The 22397-nt window shown below is 44.5% G+C and overlaps 1 protein-coding gene across 1 annotated transcript in view; it reads left to right on the plus strand.

The window, feature by feature from the left end:
• WNT7B (Wnt family member 7B) overlaps window positions 1-22397 on the plus strand; it is a 165218-nt gene that overhangs the window by 66546 nt on the left and 76275 nt on the right. The window lies entirely within an intron of this gene.

A 22397-nucleotide genomic window follows, 5' to 3' on the forward strand; every position in this document is an offset into this window, starting at 1 on the left:
CTCAGAACCGTCCTGGTTTTCATGAAGCTGTCTCTGGTAAATCACTGTTCCTATTTTGCATTTTTGTGGGGATTTGGGGATGTCTTTTAAACATTTGCTGGGGTACCTAACCTTGTAGAAATGAAGAGTGGTGAATCTATAACCTGTAGATTACGTGAACAGTGAGCTGGCTAAGCTATCACACAGTTAGGGGTTTGTGGGTTTGTTTGTTTTTTGGTTCCTCACGTGCCGGGAGAGGGAGGAGCTGGGCCAGGAACAGGCTCGCAAGAACAAGAAGAGCATGAAGTGGTTCACAAAGTGATTCGCGTGCAGGTCAAGAAATGTGAAGGCTTCCTGCGGCCTGAATTCCGCACTTTTGCTGTGGGCCCATAAACCACTTCAGTAATGTTGCTCAATTTATTTGAACTGCAGCTAGCTTATAAAAGAAATCAACCCAATCCATTGTGAGATGAAGCATTATATTAAATATTCTTAGATTTCTCAACAAGGAAATTGTTATGGGTCAATTTACTAACACCCATCTACAGGAAAAGCTATTGCATAAATAATTTAAGCATATTGTGTACACAAGGGTGCACATGGACATTTTTTTTGGGGGGGAGTATTAATTATAACTGCAGGTCACTGTCTGACTCTCTGCAGTCTTTATACTATTGACACCCCAACCCCCATGCCATTATGTGGTGCTAAAGAGCCACTGGGGCCTCCTGGACTGTGCCTGTGTGGGTGGTTTACTGCATTGTACAGTATTAGACCTTTTAGAAGTAAGCTGCAACAAACAGCTTTGATTTGTCCATTTAAGGACAAATCAAGGCTCTGGTCTACAGATTCAGGCCATACTCCTGAGCCTACATTCCTCGTCTAACACAGAGGGTGGGTTCTCACAATCAGATCCATGGCTGGTAAATGAAAAACCTAGCTCCCAGCAGTGAGAGCACTCCCATGGAGCATGTTGTGTGAACCCAGGGGAAATTGACACTTTCCACTTGTCAGCACACCAACCCCACATTCACCTGGAATTGACAGCTGGAGTTCAAATCTAAGATTACAATCCTGGCTAAATGTCAGGTTGCTGTGCTGCCAACCGGAGATAACTAATTTTTCATGGGTTCACACGATATGCTCCACAGGAGCATGTGTGCCACCAGGACCTTGGTTTTTCATTTACCAGCCGAGGATCTGATCATAAGAACCAGCCCAGAATCTCTTATCTGTCTTTGTTAGAGAATGCCAAGCATCAGCTCTGAAGCCATCTGACTTCTTTATATCTGTACAAACAATACGTATCTGTCAAACAAAACAAAAAATCAGTACATGTAGAATTTATATTGAGAGTTTTTAGGAAGGTTAGAATTCTGGTGTGGCGGAAGTGTAGACACCCATGAGTGCACAGAAAAGATAGCTTTTTGCAACATGTTAACAGTGGTGGTGAAGGAGGCAGTGCTCAGGCAGTGAAACTTGCTGTGAGAAGACGACGACCGACATAACTATACAAGTGTGTCCCTCTTTCTTGAGTGAAATGTCGGAGCATATCCACTGAAAATGGGGTTAAAATGCATGCAGTACTCAGGTAGTTATAAAATCTTCCTGCATTTTAGCTTTTATCCTGTATGTTAGGCATTGTGTTTTTCGGCACTTTTTAAGCAGCACACCCACCCACCAAATCCCTCCCCATCCACTCCTCTCACTGTGCACAAACAATTTCAGTCTCATGGACACATTTCCAAAATAAGTGAGATTTTTTGTTGACCCTCTGAATGGGTGGCCGGCTCATCACAAAGATTTGTCCATCAACTGAGTAGATTTGTGACAAGGGTGAATAGGCCTCATTAAGGGACAGAACCCATGACCTCCTAATCTTATCGCATGTGTAAGAGCATGTGTAGTTCAATGGGCATTAGACTGGGGTGAACAATCTGGAGGAAAATTTGAGCCATTCCGAGGATCAAGGGTTCAAGGCAATGAAGACCCAGTTTAAATCTTTGATGCTACATTCACTTTCATGTGGCTGCATTTTATTTCAGTCTGCAATGTTCCAAAATGCTCTGTCTCTGTGTGCAACCATTGTAAATCTACATGCCAACAGAAGCTCTTAAAATCATTGGTTTAGAAACCGTGTTTTGTTTTGTTGTAAAAAAAGAAAATCTACTGTGAGTCTCTGCAGTCTGTCTTTAACTCCATAATTTCCAAACTCTGCCACAAGAGAGCTGCTAATTGTTAAATACATAAAGACTCCTGTGAGCCCAAAGTAGCCACTGACATATGTTGCTGCATACTGCATCTTCTCTTGATGATACACTGTTTTGGTCTTACCTACTTCCAGTGAGCTTTTACTGTGGTGGGGATTGTGGTGGTGGGGATGGTGGTGGTGGATAATTCTGCCATGTCTCTCAAGTGTGGATTGGATCATTCAGTCAGAATCCCAATCCAAAATGATTAACTCTCAGAGAAGACTTCGCACTACATCTCTACTGGACTTACTGCTAGGCTTCCCAGTTGGAGGCAACATCACACCCGTCACTTAAACAGAAATGGTATTTTTTCATTGTTGTATAAGATAGCCACTAAGGTCTGTTAGATTCTGTTTGTTGTTTAAAGAACTATTTAAAATGAAATTTCCATCCCACTGTCAACTACACTATAACTTCCATAAGCAGAATCCTATTCACCTTTCTTCTCCTTTCTGTAACTATCTTGACCTCCTTCCTCTTCACTGAACTTCTCCCTTGCAATCCCTTATGCTTGGAATAAATTCTACAATACACACATTGTTCTTCCTCAATCTCCTATTTAAAGCTCTCTGAAATCTACCTGTCCTGCATAGCTTTTCTTTTGCTCACTCTTGATTAGCTGCTCTTCCTCCATCAGGAATGTCCCTTCGCAAATGGAGATGTGTGTGGATTTGTACTTGTTTTGTTTTAGTATGAGAATTAAGGCCCAGAATTAGTAAAATACAACAGGTCAGTTCAGATTATAGTCCACTGACCCTCTCAGGCACAGGGGCATAGGTGTTCACACTTGGTTTACTGTCTTGCTGTCACTTAATTGCTAGGTGGTTCAGATGAGTCACTCCCACATACAGTTAAGCAGTGGTGAGACAATGCAACTGATGTGGGGTGGAAGTGAATGTCCATGCTCCTCCCATATGCACTTGAGAGGGCCAGCAGGGTGATGTCATTGCTTTCAGTTTTTCTCCTCTACAGAGTTTTCTTGCTCTGATTGGATGTCACATGTAAGGGGTGAGGGAACTTTGGAGCATAACGATAAGACATCAAGATGAGGCAGTTTGGATGAGATGCCTGATCTGACCCACCCACTATATGATTAGGGACATTAATGAGCTCCCTCTCCCAGTGAGCTTTCGCTTCTTCTGACTGAATGGGGAGGGGTAATATGTGATCAAGAGCATGAGGTTGTTCTTAAGACCAGCTCTACCTGGGCTGGAGCACCCCTACTCACATAGAGCTGCTTGTGAGAATTGCCGGGATCGGGACAGATCCCAGTGCTCCTTGGCTGGACAGCCCGGTTTTTTTTACCCAGGCTAATAGTGAGGAAGACAGGTGCGAGTGTGCCCTTCTATCCCACTCCCTGGCTGTGTGAATGCTCGGGCAGCCTGCAGCCCAAGGGTCTGCAGAGTCAGGTGGTGAGGGCACCCAGCAACGGGGAATGCACTGCATTCTTGGTGTGGTGCATTGTGGGATGCCGGAGGACTTCCTCCTCTGGCTTCAGTTCTGCCGCTCGTTGTGGTACTGCAGAGATCTTAGACTAGCGGCGATGGTGTGCGGGGAGGCTGGTAGGAGCCTGCCTCTGTGCCCACCCTCCCCATTGCCTGGTCTGTTGGCTGTGTGAATGACCTTCATGTGTGAGGGGGCAGTTTGTTCAACCCTCCCCACAAAATTAGAAGGGAAGTGGGACATGCTCATCTATGTCCCTAAACCAGTGGTAGGCAGGCCAACTCAAACGTATCATCCAGACCAGCCTATAATGCTTTACTAGATATTAACCAGGGATGGGGTTTGGCAGCAGCCATATGTCTTGTTTAGAATATAGCTTATGTTTAAGCTGTATCTTTTCCCATGCTATGTCATACCCAGATTGAGAGTCTTTTAGAACAGAGATCTATTTCCTTTATTGCTGTTTAGTACCAGTTTGAGCTGTTATCTTTGGAAAAATAAAGATCTCCACACCCACTCCAACAAATGTAGGGTTATAAGCAGTGTTCCTTCTAACAGGGTTTCCCAGATGTTGTTGACTACAACTTCCAGTATCCGCAGATGCAATGGCCTTTGGCTGGGGATTATGGGAGTTGTAGTCAACAACATCTGGGAATCCCTGTTAGAGGGAACACTGGTTACAAGCTTGTAATAAGTTTCGCCCTTCACCCAACATACATCTGAGTGTGTAAAGAGAGGGGAGGAAAAGTGTGTCTATGTGCATTTACCATTATGTCTGAAAGACCATGCATAAATGCTGTATACAAACTGAATGTGTGTAGGCTCTATCTATGCTATCTGGATGGAGCCTAGGCTCTTGCACACATTACATGAAATGTGCATATGGGTTGGGGGTGAGGCCAGCAGGCATGAGCCTACCCTCTGCTTTGTGCATGTTTAGAGGAACATCTGAGTAGTGCTATATGTACTGTAGTGCCGTAGGGATGGGCAGGGAACCATCCCGGTACTTTCCCCCCACCAGGGTCTCAGCAGGGATGCAAAGCTTTTGACTTTCTGCATGGAAATAATGTGCTGCTAGTTGTTAATCCAACCAATTATCATCATTCTTCCTGTCTTAGTAACAAGCCAAATGCCTTATATTGCTGCCTTATACTGAGTCAGACCCTTGGATCATCTAGCTCACTATTGTCTACACTGACTGCCAACAGCTTTCCATGGTTTCAGGCAGGAGTCTTTCCCAGCCCTTCGTGGAGATGCTGCCTATGGTAGCCTAGTGTCAGGACATCCTAAAACGAATGACAGGGAATGCCCACTGAAATGCACTGGTTCCTTCCAAATGGCCATAGGAATGGATAGAATTTCCAAATAATTCAATTCAGTTTATTACGATCAAAGATCAGCAAAGAATTTCCAAATAACCGTTGGCCATTTTGAAAATTCAGTGGACATTCCCTATTATTCATTCTAGTACATTCCCAAGAGTCTACGTGATCTTTGACTTCTTGTAACAGAGCCCCCCAAATTATTGCATCTATCTAAGTGAGGGGTGTGGCCATTACATAGGAACATAGGAAGCTGTTATATACGGAGTCAGACCATAGGTCAATCTAGCTCAGTATTGTCTACACAGACTGGCAGTGGCTTCTCCAAGGTTGCAGGCAGGAATCTCTCTCAGCCCTATCTTGGAGAAGCCAGGGAGAGAACTACTTCTGATCACAATAATGATTTATTTACAAAGTGCCATCAGTGTACTTGGTGCTTTATTGAGCTTCATAAGCCAAAAATAGATGATGTCGTATGCTCTGTTCTGCTAAATCTGCCAGAGTATTTTCACAAAGATAGAATGATCTGAGAAGTGCAGAATACAGCAGAAGAAGATGAGTCAGTTTCTGCAGGCCCCTCCTGTCTGATCACAGTTAGGAGAGCTAAGCTTTGCAGGTTGGGTCCAGGATTGCTTTCTCCAATGTTGTCCCTGATGGAATATCCTGTGGTTGGAAAAGAATAACAAATGCAGTTATCAAATATTTGATAAATATTTGATTTTAAAATGTTAAATATTGGCAATTATTTGAATATTCAAAGGATGTCCAGTTCATATTCAATATTAAAAAAAATCAGAAGAGAACGTTCAAAAGAATTCCTGGGAGCAAATTCAACTTCACTGCAGCTCTTGGTAAAACCAGTGTGTTCATTGTGCATGAAAGACCGTAACAAGCCAGTGCAAACTCTGAAGCACTGGTATATAATGTATTTATCTGGTCCATGCTCTTTGTGAAATATGCACTCTTTTATGGCCCAGCTGGAGCCTGCAGTTAATCTTCAAAGGCAGCCACCCACACAGCACATTGCGGTAGTTGAGTCTTGAGGCTACAAAGGAATGAATGATGGTTGATGAGTCCGAAGTTAAGTGAGCTAAGGTCATCGCTTCTTTACCAGGTGGAACTGGTGAAAAGTTCCTTTCTCTGTAACTGGAACTTAATTGTGCAGCTGCAGGCTTGGGTCTAGAATCCCCCTGAAGAGCACGCCATGGCCACATGCCTCAAGGGGAATTGAACACTTCCAATGGCAGTACAGAACCTATGATTCAATGACAGGTGTCAAATTCCTTCCAGCTACAGTCAAGACATAAATCCAATCAAATATATGCCTATACCTGTCCAGTTGCTGTTGGTACAAAGTCATACAAATCTCTCATGTTTGAATGTCTTCTCACCACCCCTAGTTATTTGAGTAAATAAGACAACTGTGTATCTGGAATAATAAAATTGTAGAAGGGAGGGTAGGAGTGTGCATGGACCAGTGGTGGCAGTTCAGTCCAAATTTGGACCAAATCTGTACCGAATTGCTGCTCCACAAACCAAATAACTGATCAGCTTGAACCAGTTCAAAGTGGTTCATGATCAAATCATGTGGCAGTCGTGAACTGGTTCTGCACATCCCTTGTTTGATGCACGAAATCCAGAGTGAGAGTTTATCTGATCCAGGATTTGAGGTGACGTATAACGTAGCCAGTTTTGTGTTGCTGCAATGTGAATTCACCAACATATTTTGGCTAATGAGATAATAGAGGGAGATTAAGATCAGAGTCTGACCAATGTTTATTAGTTACTTTATTAATTAAGCAATTATAGCTGTAGATTGTTTTATAGTAATGTTACTTTTCCTATGAATGGCATTTTGTATCTCTGTGTTATTTCTGTACTACTGCATTTCTGTACTGGTAAAGGACTGTAATAAAGCTAAATCTGAATCAGAGTAAGGACATCTCCAACAGATGCCCGTCCAGCTTCTGCCTGGAGGCTGCCAGTGAAGGAGAAGCAATCACCACTCCTAGCTAATTGTTTCCATTGTTGAACTGCTCTTACCATTAAGACATTTATCTCAATGTTCAGCTGAAATCTTCCCTCCTGTAAGTTAAGCCCTTTAGATGGGGTAGCAGAGAACTAATTCCCCCCTGTTGATTTTTATTTTGTTGAATTCAATTCAGTTTTCCATTCTATCAAGGTCATTTTGAATTCTGTTTCTGTTTTCTGAGGTGTTAGCCTCAGAATACCTTTGAGTTTAGTGTCATCTGCAGATTTGATGAGGTTTATCTCTATCCCTTTTCAGTTAGCCTGATGTGGAGACTGGGCAAGGCTGCCAACAGTTCAGGCTGCATTTGTAGGGGCTGAAATTTTACAGTTCAAATCGTCAGTTCCTCTGGTTCAGGATCAGAAACAAGCATCAAATACTGGCTGCATTCATACAATCACAAGGATCCTGGTTAAAAAGTTAATCAGGATGGAGCTGATTGAGTGAACCCAGAATTTCAGGGCAATCCTGGTAAAAACCACTCTAGTTAACCAGCATTTAACCAGAATAGATTCTGGCTATCTATCCTGGTTAAATGCTGGTTAACCACTGGGCTCATTAATCCTGATTAACTTAACCAGGTTGTGATTGTGCAAACTCAGTCATTCTAAAATATATAGGCAGCTATTAAAATAATGCTAAATTATGTAATTCTTCCTTTACACTATGGAATCATTAAGCATGTTTTCAAGACAGAAGAGGAAAAGCTAGATATCGACTTCCTTGGAGGCTTAGTGAAAGCATCTGGCAGGCAGAGTGCCACTACTGTGGCTTCTCACTGGCTCTATTTCTGCAGCCTAACACAGTACAGCACATTCAGCCATTGATTATTGGTGAAAAAAGCAGAGACCTGATATGCAGCAGCAGCCGGCAGACTTTCTACATAAAAGCTTCTGAGCAGTAGCAATCTACCTGAAGAAAAAAATGTGTCCACCATTTTATATCTCAGCAAACTGAATGCTCATAATATCCAAAGTAGCTATTTAGCACCATAGTCCCACCTTATTTTAATATACATTAAATATGTCCAGCCATAAAATATTTATATAAATATGTGCAGCCTCAATTTATCTTATGATCTTTGATAATATAGTTTGGTTTAGATGCTTTTGCTTATGATAGTTTATAAGCAAAGTTTTCCTAGCTGGAGAAAGAGGGAGGAGAAAAAAACAGAAATGTAAATTATTTGCACTGCATTTTCACTATGGGAAGAAAAATAACCAAAAATGTGCTGACCATCGACACTATGAATTTCAGTTGATATCTGCTGCTACTTGGGGATAAGGGATAATATTTATAAGGGAAATCGAATGTAATTGTCTTATCTGTGAACCACTGGAATCAAGTGTCTCAGCTAAACTTCCCTTATGACTATTAATAAAAAATAATCATTTACAGCACCATCAATGTGCCTTTGTATGTAGTTAGGAAACTTCAGTTCGTTCAAAATGGAAAAGCCATATTGATCTCCAGTATTTCTCAGAGAGACCATATTATGCCTGTTTTGCGTGGGCATGGCCTCAGAGCTGGGGAAGGAGAGAAGTTCATTTACTCCCTTCTTCTCCTATCAGCAGGAGCAAAAGGTCTGATCTCCTTCCCAGGAGACAGTCAGACCAACAAGCCAATACCGGCTGATCTCCTCATCCTCGGCAGCCCCTGGCTTAAATAGAGCCTTGCATTTCAGACACTCTCCCCCTCCTTCCAACGTGTTCTGCCTTCCTTGGCTGGGCAGGTGTAGTGGCCAGCCAACCCCTGGCTCCCGAAAGGGACTTGTTCTCTAACTCCACCCCCTTCCTTAATATCCCTGCACCTGTTTGCAGCTGTGGAGTTAATATCGTTGCTATTCCCTCTCCACCAAGCTGCCGTCTCCTGGGCTGTCTCCACCCCAGCAACTGTTGCATTTCTCTCCGAGCTCTCCCTGACTCCTGAGAGGTAATTACTAGGGTTGCCTTGGCATTTGGAGACCCTGGCTTCCCTTGGCACCCTGACATTTGGCTGGGTACACAACCCTGTCTCGCAGGGGAGGGTAGGAACTCCGACACCGTCTTTCCTTCCCTGGTCTCACCCTATAATTCACTGGGAAAGGAAGCAATGCTATGCCACCAAGCCAGTGTAGTGTAGTGGTTAGAGTGTTGGACTAGGACCAGGGAGACCCGAGTTCCGATCCCCATTCAGCCATGAAACTTGCTGGGTGACTCTTGGCCAGTCACTTATCTCTCAGCCTAACCTACCTCACAGGGTTGTGAAGAGAAACATAACTATGTACACCGCTTTAGGCTACTTGGTGGAAGAGTGGAATATAAATGTAAAAATATATAGTTAAATAAATAATGATGTGCCCTTTCCTTGGGGAAAAATATCCCCCCCCCAATATATATTCATATATTTTTCCTATAGTTACAGGACTTGACCATTTCCCCGCAGTAATGTGCCAGGAAATGGGCACAGCATCATAATATTGCTTCCTTTCCTGGTGCATTATTGAGTGAGGCCAAGGAAGAAAAGCTGGTGATTTTAAAAGCCACTGGATCTTCAATAAAAGTTTAAAAATGGCATTTTTCATGCAGCCTGAAAAGGAACAGTACTGTGGGATTCTGCTATCTCATTTTGTTGTATGTATAAATCAAGCCTAGGACCAGGGCTGGCTCCTCTGGATTTAGAATAGAACAATATTGGACCTCTGAAAAGTATAAGCATGCATATGTATTCAGTACTTGGTTTGGGTCCCTTTTGCAGCGGTGTGGCATGGATGCTATCAGCCTGTGGCACTGATGAGGTATTATGGAAGACCAGGATGCTTCATTAGCGGCCTTCAGCAATTCTGCATTGTTTGGTCTCATGTCTCTCATCCTTCTCTTGGCAATGCCCCATAGATTCTCTATGGGGTCAGGTCAGGCGAGTTTGCTGGCCAGTCAAGCACAGTACACTGTATACTTTTCAGAGGTCCGATATTGTTCTATTCTTTAATCCTTGTCTTCTTGGTTCCATGTAATATTCTAATTTTCTGAGATTGTGGATTTGGGGTTTTCATGAGCTGTACGCCATGATCATCACAATTATAACAAATTAAGGCTTGACTTATCTCGCTTTGCATGTAATGCGTCTGTCTCATATATCAGTTTCACCTTTTAATTTGCATTACTGAAATTAATGGACTTTTGCACGATATTCTAATTTTCTGAGTTTCACCTGTACATTTCACTGAATACACACATGCACACTTCACAATATATAGTGATATATATATATATATATATATATATATATATATATATATATATATATATATATAATGTGTGTGTGTGTGTGTGTGTGTATATATATATTTGTGCTACTTTTAATGCCTAGAACACACTAGAAACACTAATTATTAAAATGGGACCCTCGCTGCAGATTAGCAAAGGAGACTTTCAACCATGCAGGGTGAGCCTATGTATGTTTTCTCAGAATTCTGAACAAATTCAGTAAAGTTTGATTGCAGGAGGTTTTTCACACGAGGCTTTTAAAGCCCTTTAACACACATCTCCTCTGGAATGGAGGTGCTGCATTCACATGTTGGCCAGATTGACCCTGAAGTCCCTGCGAGTTATTGGGGAGCAGTTCACACACAAGAAAAATAAAATAAAATAAAAGCTCCACACAAGCTTCACAGTTCTCACTCAGACCTTCTGGGTTGCAAAACAACTTGAACATAAGTGAATTTATAAATGAGTGAACAAACAAATAAATATAATATTGTTTGTTCCAGAAGTTTTTATAATTTTCTGCCATGAAACAAGCCACTTATAGGACTTTTTAGATAGTTTTTTAGCCAGCAAATTTTCCAAGCTGTTTTAAATTAAAATTTTCAGACACTTATCAGTCTCTCGCCACTCCAAAGCCCTATGACAAGCAGATCCCTATATATGGGTGGGAGGGGGAGGACCACAAAAAGGAGTTCACATTCTACCTGGCAAATGCTGGGCTGGGCAGAGGGTCTGCTGCAGAGAGCTGTGGGGGCCACTCTGCCTGCCTGCCTCCTTCCTTCCTTGCTTGGGGCCTCCTTGCAAGCCTACTCCAGGCTTCACTGAGGCCTACACGGAGGCCTCCCTGGAAGCTCCGCCCACCCGCTGATCAGCTGATTGGCGGGGAGAAAAGGAGCTCTTTGCAGGCAGCTTGTCTGCTGCCTGCAAGGACAAGGAGGACAAGCAGGAGAGACGGCGAACAGGGGAAGTGGCTGAGGGGACTTGGGGCAGGGCAGGGGGCAATGGGGAGTCATGTGAGGTGTCTTGGGGGGCCCCCAAGGCAGTGGGGCCCCCAGGCAACCACCTCCCCTTGCCTAATAGTAGTTACGCCCCTGGGTGGGGGGTTGCTTTAAGAGCGGGGGGAGGGTTTACTTACCCCTCCCACCACTTTCCCGCTCTGGCACCCGTAATTTTAGTAGTAATAGGGGCGGCAGGATACCTCCCTGCTGCCCCTTCCCCGCTTTCGCTATGAAAAGCTCCCAGGAGTCCTGTGACGTGTGCGTGTCACGTCTCTGTGATGTGCGCACATGTGCAGAGGACTCCTGGGAGCTTTTCATAGTGAAAGTGGGGAAGGGGTGGCAGGGAGGTATTCTGTCGCCCCTATTACTACTAAAATTACGGGCGCCAGAGCGGGAAAGCGGCGGGAGGGGTAAGTAAATCCTCCCCCTACTCTTAAAGCAACCCCCCACCCGAACCACCCAGGTCCGGACCAGTCTTTAGAATGGCCTCCGGACCGGTCTGGGCACACCCCTAAGTTCTGATGCTCAGGAAAGAAAAGAAACCCCGTGGGGTTGACCTGACATCAATAGTAAACCCTTCTGAGATGCTGGGACCCAGATGCTGCCCATGAATGCCATGTGGTGATGCCAGGACTCAGGCCAGTCCACTCACTAGGTGAACTAGGTAGCCACCACAGCCATCCAGGTGACGGGTGACCATGGGTGAGTGGCTGCACATACTATTGGAGTCAGCCAGCCAGCCGCAGCCAGCTAGGGTGGGTCACAGGGATTGCCTGCCTGCCCAATGGGAGATGCCCACTCATGCGGACTAAGGGGATGGGTGAGCACCAAAGCCAGGCTTTGCTTGCGGCACCCCTGATCCTTGATCCAGCCATGCTAGGCCTGCCTAGCGCATTGGAGTGTTGTAATGCTGAGTAAGTGTTCTGTGTGCTTTGTGTAAGCGGAGCACATCAGCATGAAAAGTGTGGGTCTCTGAAAACTGGCATTTCTATCTTTTTACTCCATGCCATATAGCACAATTCAGCTGTAACTGTTAGAGAAACAGCACTTTCTAAGCTTATTAGATAGCAAGAACGGATTTTCGTGCAAAGTGGAAATGCATTTGTGAAGCCTAGTTTGTACAGCTGTAAGTGATTTTCACACTGTAGCGATGGTGGTGGGGAGAATGCCAGTAGCAGAATCCTCTTTTGTCCTTTGCTTTGCCTCTCAATACTAAGTTCTGTTTCCTTCCTGTACTCTGACTTTAGGTTCCTCTGTTTCTTTTTGCTACATTGTGGCTTGGATTCCCTTCCATTTCTATTATGTGTCCTGTTTTTGCTCTCTGCCTGAAGGGTTTCTTTTAAAGTGGTGTGGAAGTAGGGTTGCCATACATCTATCTAGGATTGTTCTGAACAGCAAAAAAAATTCTTGTCCAGGGTCCAGCTCAACAAAAATGAAGAACATTATGCAGCACTAGTGAGATGTCTACCAAATACTAGGAAGGTTTGGATTCTTTAGCTATGGCCCTTTCAGAGGTGCACCTAGGTAATTTTGGAGCCTGGACCTAATGGCCTTTGGAGGGCCCCCCTCCCCTGAAGATTAGGCATCATCATGCTCAGCTGGGTGACCACACCACCTGGGACAGACTAAAGAGGATTTTGGGTGCCCCAGGGGCTGTGGAGGCCCTGGACTTTGGCCCTGAAGTCCAGGAGTTAGAATGCCTCTAGGCCCTTTGCCAGAGTTTTTCCAAATATGCAAACTGAGGAGAAGATGCAAGAAGAGGATTGGTCTACTGACTGCTGCTGTAAAAAGGCTGTGGTTGTGTAACAGCCATGACCATAAATTGTGACTGAGGATGATGGGAGTTGTAGTTCAACAACAGCTGGAGAGCCAGGGTTGCCTATCTCTGCTCTAGCCCAAGGGCAGCAGGATGATCCTTGCCCTAAGTGCCAGCTGTCTGGGAAGTAGAATCTGGTGCTACCTAGATTTTACTTGGGTATGGTGCAGCAGCTACAAACTATTCTCTGTATGAACGTTTGGCAAGCCACCTCTCACCTTAAGAAAATGGATGCTGGGAAAGAAGATTCCATCCTTCCAAGTACAGTTACTTAGTCTTCTTAAGAGTGTTGGAAATGGCATCGACTCTTAGCACAAACAACGCTATTAACCAGCTACTAGTCTGGTGGATGTGGGCCACCTCGAGCCTCAGAGGCACAATATCTCTCAATACCAGTTGCAAGGGAGCAACAGCAGAAAAGAGGATATGCACGTACCTCTTGCCTGTGGGTTCCCCAGAGGCATCCAGGCCTGATCCAGCAGGGCTGTTCTTATGTAACCATGGGGGCACTAAGGGTAGAGATAGTGGGCAAGAGAATCCCCTCTCTGACTGTGCTTCCTCTACGCTGCTTCCCCTTCATTAGACTGACAATCTCAGGCTTCATTCTCAAACCTGGAAAGATAGAGAGACTTCCTTCTCCCTTCCCCTCTTCCTGTATGTAGCTAGCAGCAAGGCATATAGGCCTTATCTGTCTCCCTGATGGATTTCCTAAACAAACTACTTTATTAAGAACTTTAACTCCATGACTTCAGACAGTATTAATTAGCAGTGCTCTCCTTACCTGTACACTTCCACTGCAGCTGGGCTAGATAAAGAAATCACCCCTCCAAGCTCTCTAACAAAAAGAAAGGCAGTCAATAATTCTAAAAGATAAGTCAGGGAGGTCATTCACACAATCAAAAACTGTGTTCTGTCCAGGATTGGGAGCAGTGTGTGTTCCCAATTTTCAATTGTATGGAATCATGAAAGGAAGAAAACCTGGTTAGAAGTGACTGAAGCTATTCTCACAAGCAGTAGAAACTGGCCGAAGAAAGCCCAGCCCGGTTCCTGCTGCTCGTGTTCTGCAATGGGAGCCACATGGATCCCAGCAGGAAGCTTCCCTAAATGCCTCCCCACCTAAATGAGGTTAGTGGAGCAACTGGCTCTGTGACTGACAGGGCCAGATTAAGGGCAACTGATGCCCTAAGCACAGCCCAACAATGCCCCCCCCCGGCCCCCTCCATTGCTTAACTGAGAAGACATTAAGACTCAAGCAAATTATTTACTTATACCTTAATATTTAGTTAAATTTAAAAAGTTTTCTTCTAGATTTTTTAAGGTGAAACAAAACAGTTCCACTGCCTATAATTTATTATAAATAGCCACAACAGAAGGAATGATTGAGAAAAATATTTCATCTTCAAGACATCATAACATACGGCCATCTTTTATGTGAAGTTTTATCAATGTTTTGTACTGCTCTTTACAGTAATCTTTTGCAAATCAATGACTTTTTACTTAAGATACATAGTTTAGTAGTTTCTTGAAACTTTAGTCACTCACCGAGTCAAATAAAACATTTTTTTTTAACAATGCAGAGTAAAGTCGAACACAGCAGATAAAAACAATTACAAAAAATCAACTAAAGTTGAGTGTGGCAGTGAAATGCAAGGTGGCAAAAGAAATGCAAGGTGACAATAAGGGAGGAAAAAAGAGAGTTTGAGGAACATTTAGCTAAAAGTATCAAGGGGAATAACAAGAACTTCTTTAAATACATCAGAAGAAGGAAACCTGCCAGGGAGGTGGTTGGACCATTAGACAGTGAGGGAGTGAAAGGATTATTAAGGACAATATGGAAGTTGCAGAGAAGCTCAAGGAGTTCTTTGTGTCCATCTTCATGGCAGAGGATACAGAGCATATACCTGTTACTGAACCAGACTTTTCAGGGATGGAGGCCAAAGAACTGAGTCAGATAGAAGTTACAAGAGATGATGTTCTAAACTGTCTGGAAAAATTAACAAATTGCCAGGGCCAGATGGCATCCATCCAAGAGTCCTGAAAGAACTCAAATGTGAAATTGCTGACCTCCTTGCCAAAATATATAATTTATCCCTGCAATCAGGCTCTGTACTGGAGGACTGGAAAGTAGCAAATGTAACACCAATTTTAAAAAAAGGGATCCAGGGATGATCCGGGAAATTACAGGCTGGTTATCTTAACGTCCGTTCCAGGCAAATTGATGGAAAGCATCCTCCAGAATAAAATTGTAAAGCACATAGAAGAACAGACCCTACTGGGAGAGAACCAGCATGGCTTCTGCAAAGGTACTGTAGATCTTGCCTCACAAACCTTTTGGAGTTCTTTGAGTTTCAACAAGTGTGTGGATCAACGTGATCCAGTTGACATAGTATACCTGGACTTCCAAAAAGCTTTCAACAAAGTTCCTCATCAAAGTCTCCTGAGGAAACTTAGCAGTCATGAGATAAGGGGACAAGTACATGTGTGGATTGCTAACTAGTTGAAAGACAGGAAACAGAGGGTAGGCATAAATGGAGAGTTTTCACAATGGAGTGGGGTAAGAAGTGGGATACCCAGGGATCTGTACTGAGACCAGTGCTTTTAAATTTATTCATAAATGATCTAGAAGAAGGGGGAAGCAGCGAGGTGGCCAGATTTGCAGATGATAACAAACTCTTTCAGGTAGTGAAATCCAAAATGGATTGTGAGGAGCTCCAAAAGAATCTCTCCAAACTGGATGAGTGGACGACAAAATGGCAAATGCAGTTCAGTGTTGGCAAGTGTAAAGTGATGCACATTGGGACGAAAAACCCCAATTTCAAGTATAAGCTGATGGGATCTGAGCTGTCGGTGACGGACCAGCAGAGGAATCTTGGGGTCGTGGTGGATAGCTCGTTGAAAGTGTCAACTCAATGTGTGGCAGCTGTGAAAAAGGTCAATTCCATGCTAGGGATCATTAGGAAGGGGATTGAAAAGAAAACTGATAATATTATAATGCCCTTATACAAAATGATGGTGCAGCCACACCTGGAGTACTGTGTACAATTCTGGTCACCACATCTAAAAAAGGACGTTGTAGAACTGGAAAAGGTGCAGAAGAGGGCAACCAAGATGATCAGGGGCCTAGAGCACCTTTTTTATGAGGCAAGGCTACAAGACCTGGGGCTATTTAGTTTAGAAAAAAGACGACTGTGGGGAGACATGATAGAGGTCTATAAAATCATGCATGGTGTGGAGAAAGTGGATCGAGAGAAATTCTTCTCTCTCACACATAACACTAGAACCAGGGGTCACCCCATGAAAATGATTGCCAGGAAATCTAGGACCAACAAATGGAAGTACTTTTTCACACAACGCATAATCAACTTGTGGAATTCTCAGCCATGAGATGTGGTGACTGCCAACAAACTGGATGGCTTCAAGAGGGGTTTGGATAACTTCATGGAGGAGAGGTCTATCATCGGCTACTAGTTGGAGGGCTGTAGGCCACCTCCAGCCTCAAAGGCTGGAGCCCAACCTGCTTTCCTGTGGCCGTGGGAACTGCTGGGAGCAGTGTGGCTCCTGGTGGTTAGCCTGTGTAAGTCCCCCCCCCCCCTTAAATGAGGTTGGATGAGCAACTGCTCCGCTAACTCTGTTTGGCGATCATGTGCCACTGTGGTGTGGCTCTGTGCTGCGGCGACACACAAGTAGACCTCTGATTGGGAGGCTACAAGCAGCCTCCCAGCCTCGGGGGGTCTGCCCAGAATGCCCCACACATTCGCGTAGGGCATTCTGGGACTTCCGGGGGTCCAGGTGGCCCCTGATCCCCACCGCTCCTAGCAGCTCTGTGACGGAGCCAGTAGTAGTGTGGGCGGCGAATCCAGCTGTCCAGGGACGGCTCCCTGCTTGTCTGCGGGGAGAATCCGGTAAGGCTCTCCACACTGCTTGTGTGGAGAGCCTCAGTTTTTGATTGTGTGAATGACCTCAGTGTTTACTTTTCAGTCCCATTATTACTTGAGTTCCCAGCTCGGAGCTAAGGTCTCTAAGGACCTTTAAAAAAAAGTTGACCCTTAAACTCTAGAAAACAAGTGTTGGCTTCTACATCTGTACATTGGGCACTGCAATCCCAATGAAACTGTAGCATCCCCCTGGTGCTGCTTCCATAATGACCATCTCTGTGCTGGGAGGAGTCTCTTCTGCAGGAAAGAGCCCATAGGGCCGAGAGCTCACATAGGGTGTACTTTCTCCCAGCACTATTTCCATGCCTGCGGTGGATGGACATGTGAGGGAATGCAAGGAGCTGGCAACAGGTTGTGGAAGAGAACACAAGCTAATGTGAATGCTTATGAGGAAGCAGAAGCTGCTGGCAAGGTAACAGGGGTCCTTGCAAGCGATATGAGGCAGTACTGTGGGGGCAGGGTGGTGATTGGGCTTGTGAAAGCACGTATGGCAGCAGTGAGGGGGCAATTGTACTTACCAGGGAATGCAAGGTGGAGGCAAGATGACCAGGGCCTTGTGGTGGCATATAAGGGAGCGACAGAACTGCCTCTGAACTCAGAGGTCTACTGCTTAAGGTCTATATGGGGCTGCCTTTGTACATAGTATGGAAACTGCAGTTGGTACAGAATGTGGCAGCCAGATTGTCGGAGAGGAGAGCTGTAGCAAGCATGACTTGCTTGTCCTCTTAGCTAAGCAGGGTCTGGCCTGGTTGTATATGAATGGGAGACTAGAAGTGTGAGCACTGTAAGATATTCCGCTCAGGGGATGGAGCTGCTCTGGGAAGAGCAGAAGGCTCCAGGTTACCTCCCTGGCTTCTCCAAGACAGGGCTGAGAGAGATTCCTGCCTGCAACCTTGGAGAGGCTGCTGCCAGTCTGTGAAGACAATACTGAGCTAGATAGACCAATGGTCTGACTCAGTATATGGCAGCTTCCTATGTTCCTATGTCTCTGGGTCATCTACAGGCCTAATATACAGTACTGGGCAAAGCTGATGTTTAAGGCAGCTTAATATGCAGCTTAAGTATGTCAGAGGCGGCGCCACCGTTGGGCCAACAGGTTCAAAGAACCCGGGCTGTGTCCAATCAGGGGCTATGCCTCGTGGCTCCGACCCTCCCCCCCCGCGTCTGACATCAGACATGGGGGTGCTGGTTTAGCTCCCAAGCAAGGGCTGCGCAGCCCCTTCGGGAGCTAAACTAAGCTGGCGCTGTATTCACAGCGCAGCCAGGAGCGGCTCTTCCCTGCTGCAAACACAGAGCCAGCCTAAGTAGCCCCTGAATGGGCCACACAGCCCCTTCAGGAGTTAAAGCCCCTTCAGGAATTAAAAGGCTGGTGTGCGGCCCCTTCGGGAGTTGAACTCCAACTCCCGAACTGAGCCTCAGGGCTCCGCTTGGGAGCCAGACCATGCCCCCCACATCTGACATCAGACGTGGGGCATGGCTAGCCCCTGCGTCTGATGTCAGACGCGGGGAGGTGGGGTCAGCAGGGCTGCCACCGCAGCCGCACATGGGCCGCTGGAGGTCAGGCTCTGCACCTGGTATAAGTATAAGGCAGCTTTGTATGTTCATGTGTATGTACTTCCTTAAAAGAAATTAACTATACAAGATTTGTTTCTTTTGGGGGGGGGAGAAACTTGCTATGTATGTAAAAGGCACACAATCAACGCTTCAAATGTTTGTAAAAATGATTTTCTACAATGCGTTCATTTAAAAATTGCAAATTTATTTCTGACATATATATTCCAAGACAGGATGGATGAGCGACAAAACTGGAGAAGGAAATAGAGCTGGCAGTAATCTTGATCAGTGAGTGCTGCTTTACATGATTAATTCCCCTAAGATCGGTCTCTTTCAACCTGAAGGGTGAAATTAAGTTAAAGGAAGTTGAAAGAAGCACCAAGCCCCACTGGCAAAATTGGGAACTTTTGACTTAACCTCTTTTATCTTAAAATAAGTAATCCTGTAGATGATAGCGGTATCTCTGGTATGCAGAGGTGGGTGGGGTGCATATTTCCCTAGAAACACAGAGTGACATGTGAACGACCCAAAATAGTTGGTATAAGAGAGTGATGCACACCCTCTGTGTAGGAATTCCTCATCTGACATAACCTATGAATCTTAGTAGTGCATACAATTAAGCAGGTCACATAACAGGACTGTATCATTTCAGTCTGCAGGTGGGTAATCACATTAGTGAATGACCCTCTCCCTTCAACTTTCATTTTGTTTTTTTGTTTTTTAAATCCTTTTGCACAAAGAAAATTAGATGTCTAGGAGAAGGATTTTAGGCTTGGGATGGTGATTCTCTGTAGACCTATGCAGACATCATCTTCTATGCTTTTACTGTGTCAGGAACTCTGGCTTTATTAAAAATGCCTAGGATTCAGCAGGGCTGCTGAATCACTCCAGTGAAGCGATGATGGTTTCGCTGACTACTGCCCACACCTCTTCTGTGCATCTCCACACATTGACTTGCATAGCATGTCTACATAGTAGCCTACACCGTAAGCTTCAGCTAGATGATCTGTTTATTAGGACGATATGTTCAATATGATCTGCTTCTGATTCCACAGTTTGGCCGCCTTTATACATAATGCCAAACTGGAGGCAAAGGGGGGGGGAGTTCCATTTCGTGGTCATCTGAATGTGTGAAACCGAGGTTATATCACCAAAGTGAACCAAGGTTTTTGAGCTGAAACTGTGATCTGAACCTCTGGTTTGTAGTGAGTTTTGTTGCTCCAACGTGAGGTTTGAAGGTAGTAACATCATGTCATCCAAATGCTGCTGCTGCTGTAACCTGGGTTTTATGCTGCCAAAACCATAGACAGGGTGGCTCAGACCAGCCCAGAAACGCTCTATGCCTGCCACACTTCTCGCTGGCTGCCTCTCCGAGTACTTAGCCCACCCCCACTGTCTCTGCACTCCTCCAGCCATTGCCCGGAAAAAGGTTTAAATGCCCTTTCCCTGCTGAGGGCGGGCGGTCCATGCTTAAAAGTCATGATTGTGCTGGGTACGCCCCCTTTAAGATCGTGGTCAATGTCTGCTGCCCAGCTAACTTGCTGGCGCCCTGCCCACAGTCTGGCAGCATGAGCACTATGGAGCTTTCTGGGATGCGGCCTCAGCGGACCAGACCGCATCCTGGTCCACCATGAATGAGGTCCACCACAAATGCAAACCCAGTCCTGCAGTTTGAAATGTCCAGGAACAGTGTTCTGTGAACTATGTGATTAGCGGTTTGTGTAGACCTAACTTGATGAGAGTGGCGCTCTACAATGCAGTCAATGAGAGTGGCACTCTACAGTGCAAATTCTAATATGTGTCCTGTCTTGTAAATGTTTGAAACTCTCCATTTTAAGTGATAGGAGAAAGCCCCTGCAGAAATGGAGGAGTTGCTTTAAATGTTTTGAATAACAACCCCTGGTTCCACAAAGGTTCATTTTAGTGCACAGGGAGTAGAATGGGCCTTCCAGAGGACTCTTGAGTTTGAGATAAAGATTCCATGATGCCCTAACATGCATTGTAACCAGGTGGCATAGCCTCAGGGAGTGTCAACTGTTCTCTGAAGTGATAGATCTCTGCCAGACTTGGGAGGAGAAGAGGCTCAGTGCCAACAGTTCTATTCTTGTCAACCACAATTTTCTCAATTTGTTTTTGCAAGCAGAGTGTTGAAATGCATTAACTGGCTGCAGTTACAAGGATTTGTTGCTATGATCACACTATATAAATCAGGGATGGCCAATTGGTTCCCTGTGGGCAGATCTGGCATGTAAAATGTTTGGGGGTTTTTTCAGCTCCCTAATATCCCTACAAAAATCTAATCAAAGCATGGTGTTTTTAAATTAAAAATAAAAAGTGCCTGCAATTGCACATGCAAGGAAAATGATACTGTTTTCAATAATTCTGGGAGGCAGAAATAGCCCACATGTTAGGGTGGAACGGAACATACATGTATTTGCTGGTTAACAGTGTGCAAGATTGATGTGTTGCATTTGCTGGGGATAATCAGCAAGCAGAAGGAGGATGCTTAAGTATTCCTCTGCCTACAGATTCTTCTTTCCAGTTCTGCCTTCCTAGATATAATCGCCGTTACACACAGCTGGGCTTACGCCCAGTTTTGGCATCAGCTGGGGGGAAATGGGAACAAGAAAACTGATGAGAGAGGAAGGGTTGTGGGGGAGAATCAGTTGGTAAGGGGAAAGTTAATATAAGGATATAAGAAGAACCACTAGAACTGTGCTTCCCAGGAGGAACCAGGAACTAGTTAAGAGTAGCACCTGCTTCCCCTGGAAGCCCTGTACCATATTTACCTAAATGAAATTAAAGCAGGGTTGGAAGCATAAAGTCTGATGCTGTAAGCTGCCCTACAGTCTCCCACTGATTCTCCCCTGCAAAAGCCCACCTATACTGGTGTTACAAGGGAAACCTGGAGTTGGTATCTTGAAGCACTCTGGGGGCATCCCTTAATTGCATGAGTGTTTTGGAGTGGCTGATTCAGATGAAGCCCCCTCATGTTAGTAAGTGACACGCTGGAGAGTGCTTTGGGAAGGAAGAAGTGATTGTGTGGAAGCAAGGTCGGAGGAAAAGCTGGGTAGGACAGCGCTGTCCTTTCTTCCACACAGTTACTTCTCCCTCCTCCTACCTAGTTGTTTGCTCCCAGGAGAAAGGAGGCCGTCTGCTATCACACATTAGTGTATGACACCATTAAGATTGTCTCATATAAATTAATTATACTCAGTAGAATGTTAGATACATTGTAGTGATGCAATGACATTTTTTTCATATGTGGTGAACATGCATACATTTTCTCGGCATAGAGTTCTGCAATATGTAATAGATATAACAGGAATGATGATTCCCTATGATCCTGTTCTTATTCAATATGTTTGATGATATTTCTATTTGATATATCTATTATTTTGAGAAAGGAATTGATATTACTTTTGAATGCTGCTGCTGCTGTTTTGTGTGGCTAAAGAATGGTGGGGGGACAAACTCCCAAAATCAGGGACTGGTTTGAGAGAAGAAGGATTTGGTAATTCAAGATAATTTGTCCTCGCAAATAAAAGTTTCAATGAAACTAAAAAATATAGGGGTTTCTTCTTAAACTGTTGGATGCCATTTTTAAGTTATGTAGATAATTGTAGCGGAAATGAGATTAGACCAGGAAGATTAGAAGTAATCTCTATTTTATATCTTAATGATACATGATAAGGTACTGAAAGTTGAACTTTGTACTTAATGCTTTTTATATTTGTTACAATAGTGTTTTCGAGTATGGAATATCTTTAATGATATATTTCTATCAATGGTGAAATCATTTACTATGTTCATGTTAAAAATTG

The sequence above is a fragment of the Hemicordylus capensis genome, chromosome 5 (genome assembly GCF_027244095.1).
Source record: "Hemicordylus capensis ecotype Gifberg chromosome 5, rHemCap1.1.pri, whole genome shotgun sequence".
NCBI lineage: Eukaryota > Metazoa > Chordata > Lepidosauria > Squamata > Cordylidae > Hemicordylus > Hemicordylus capensis.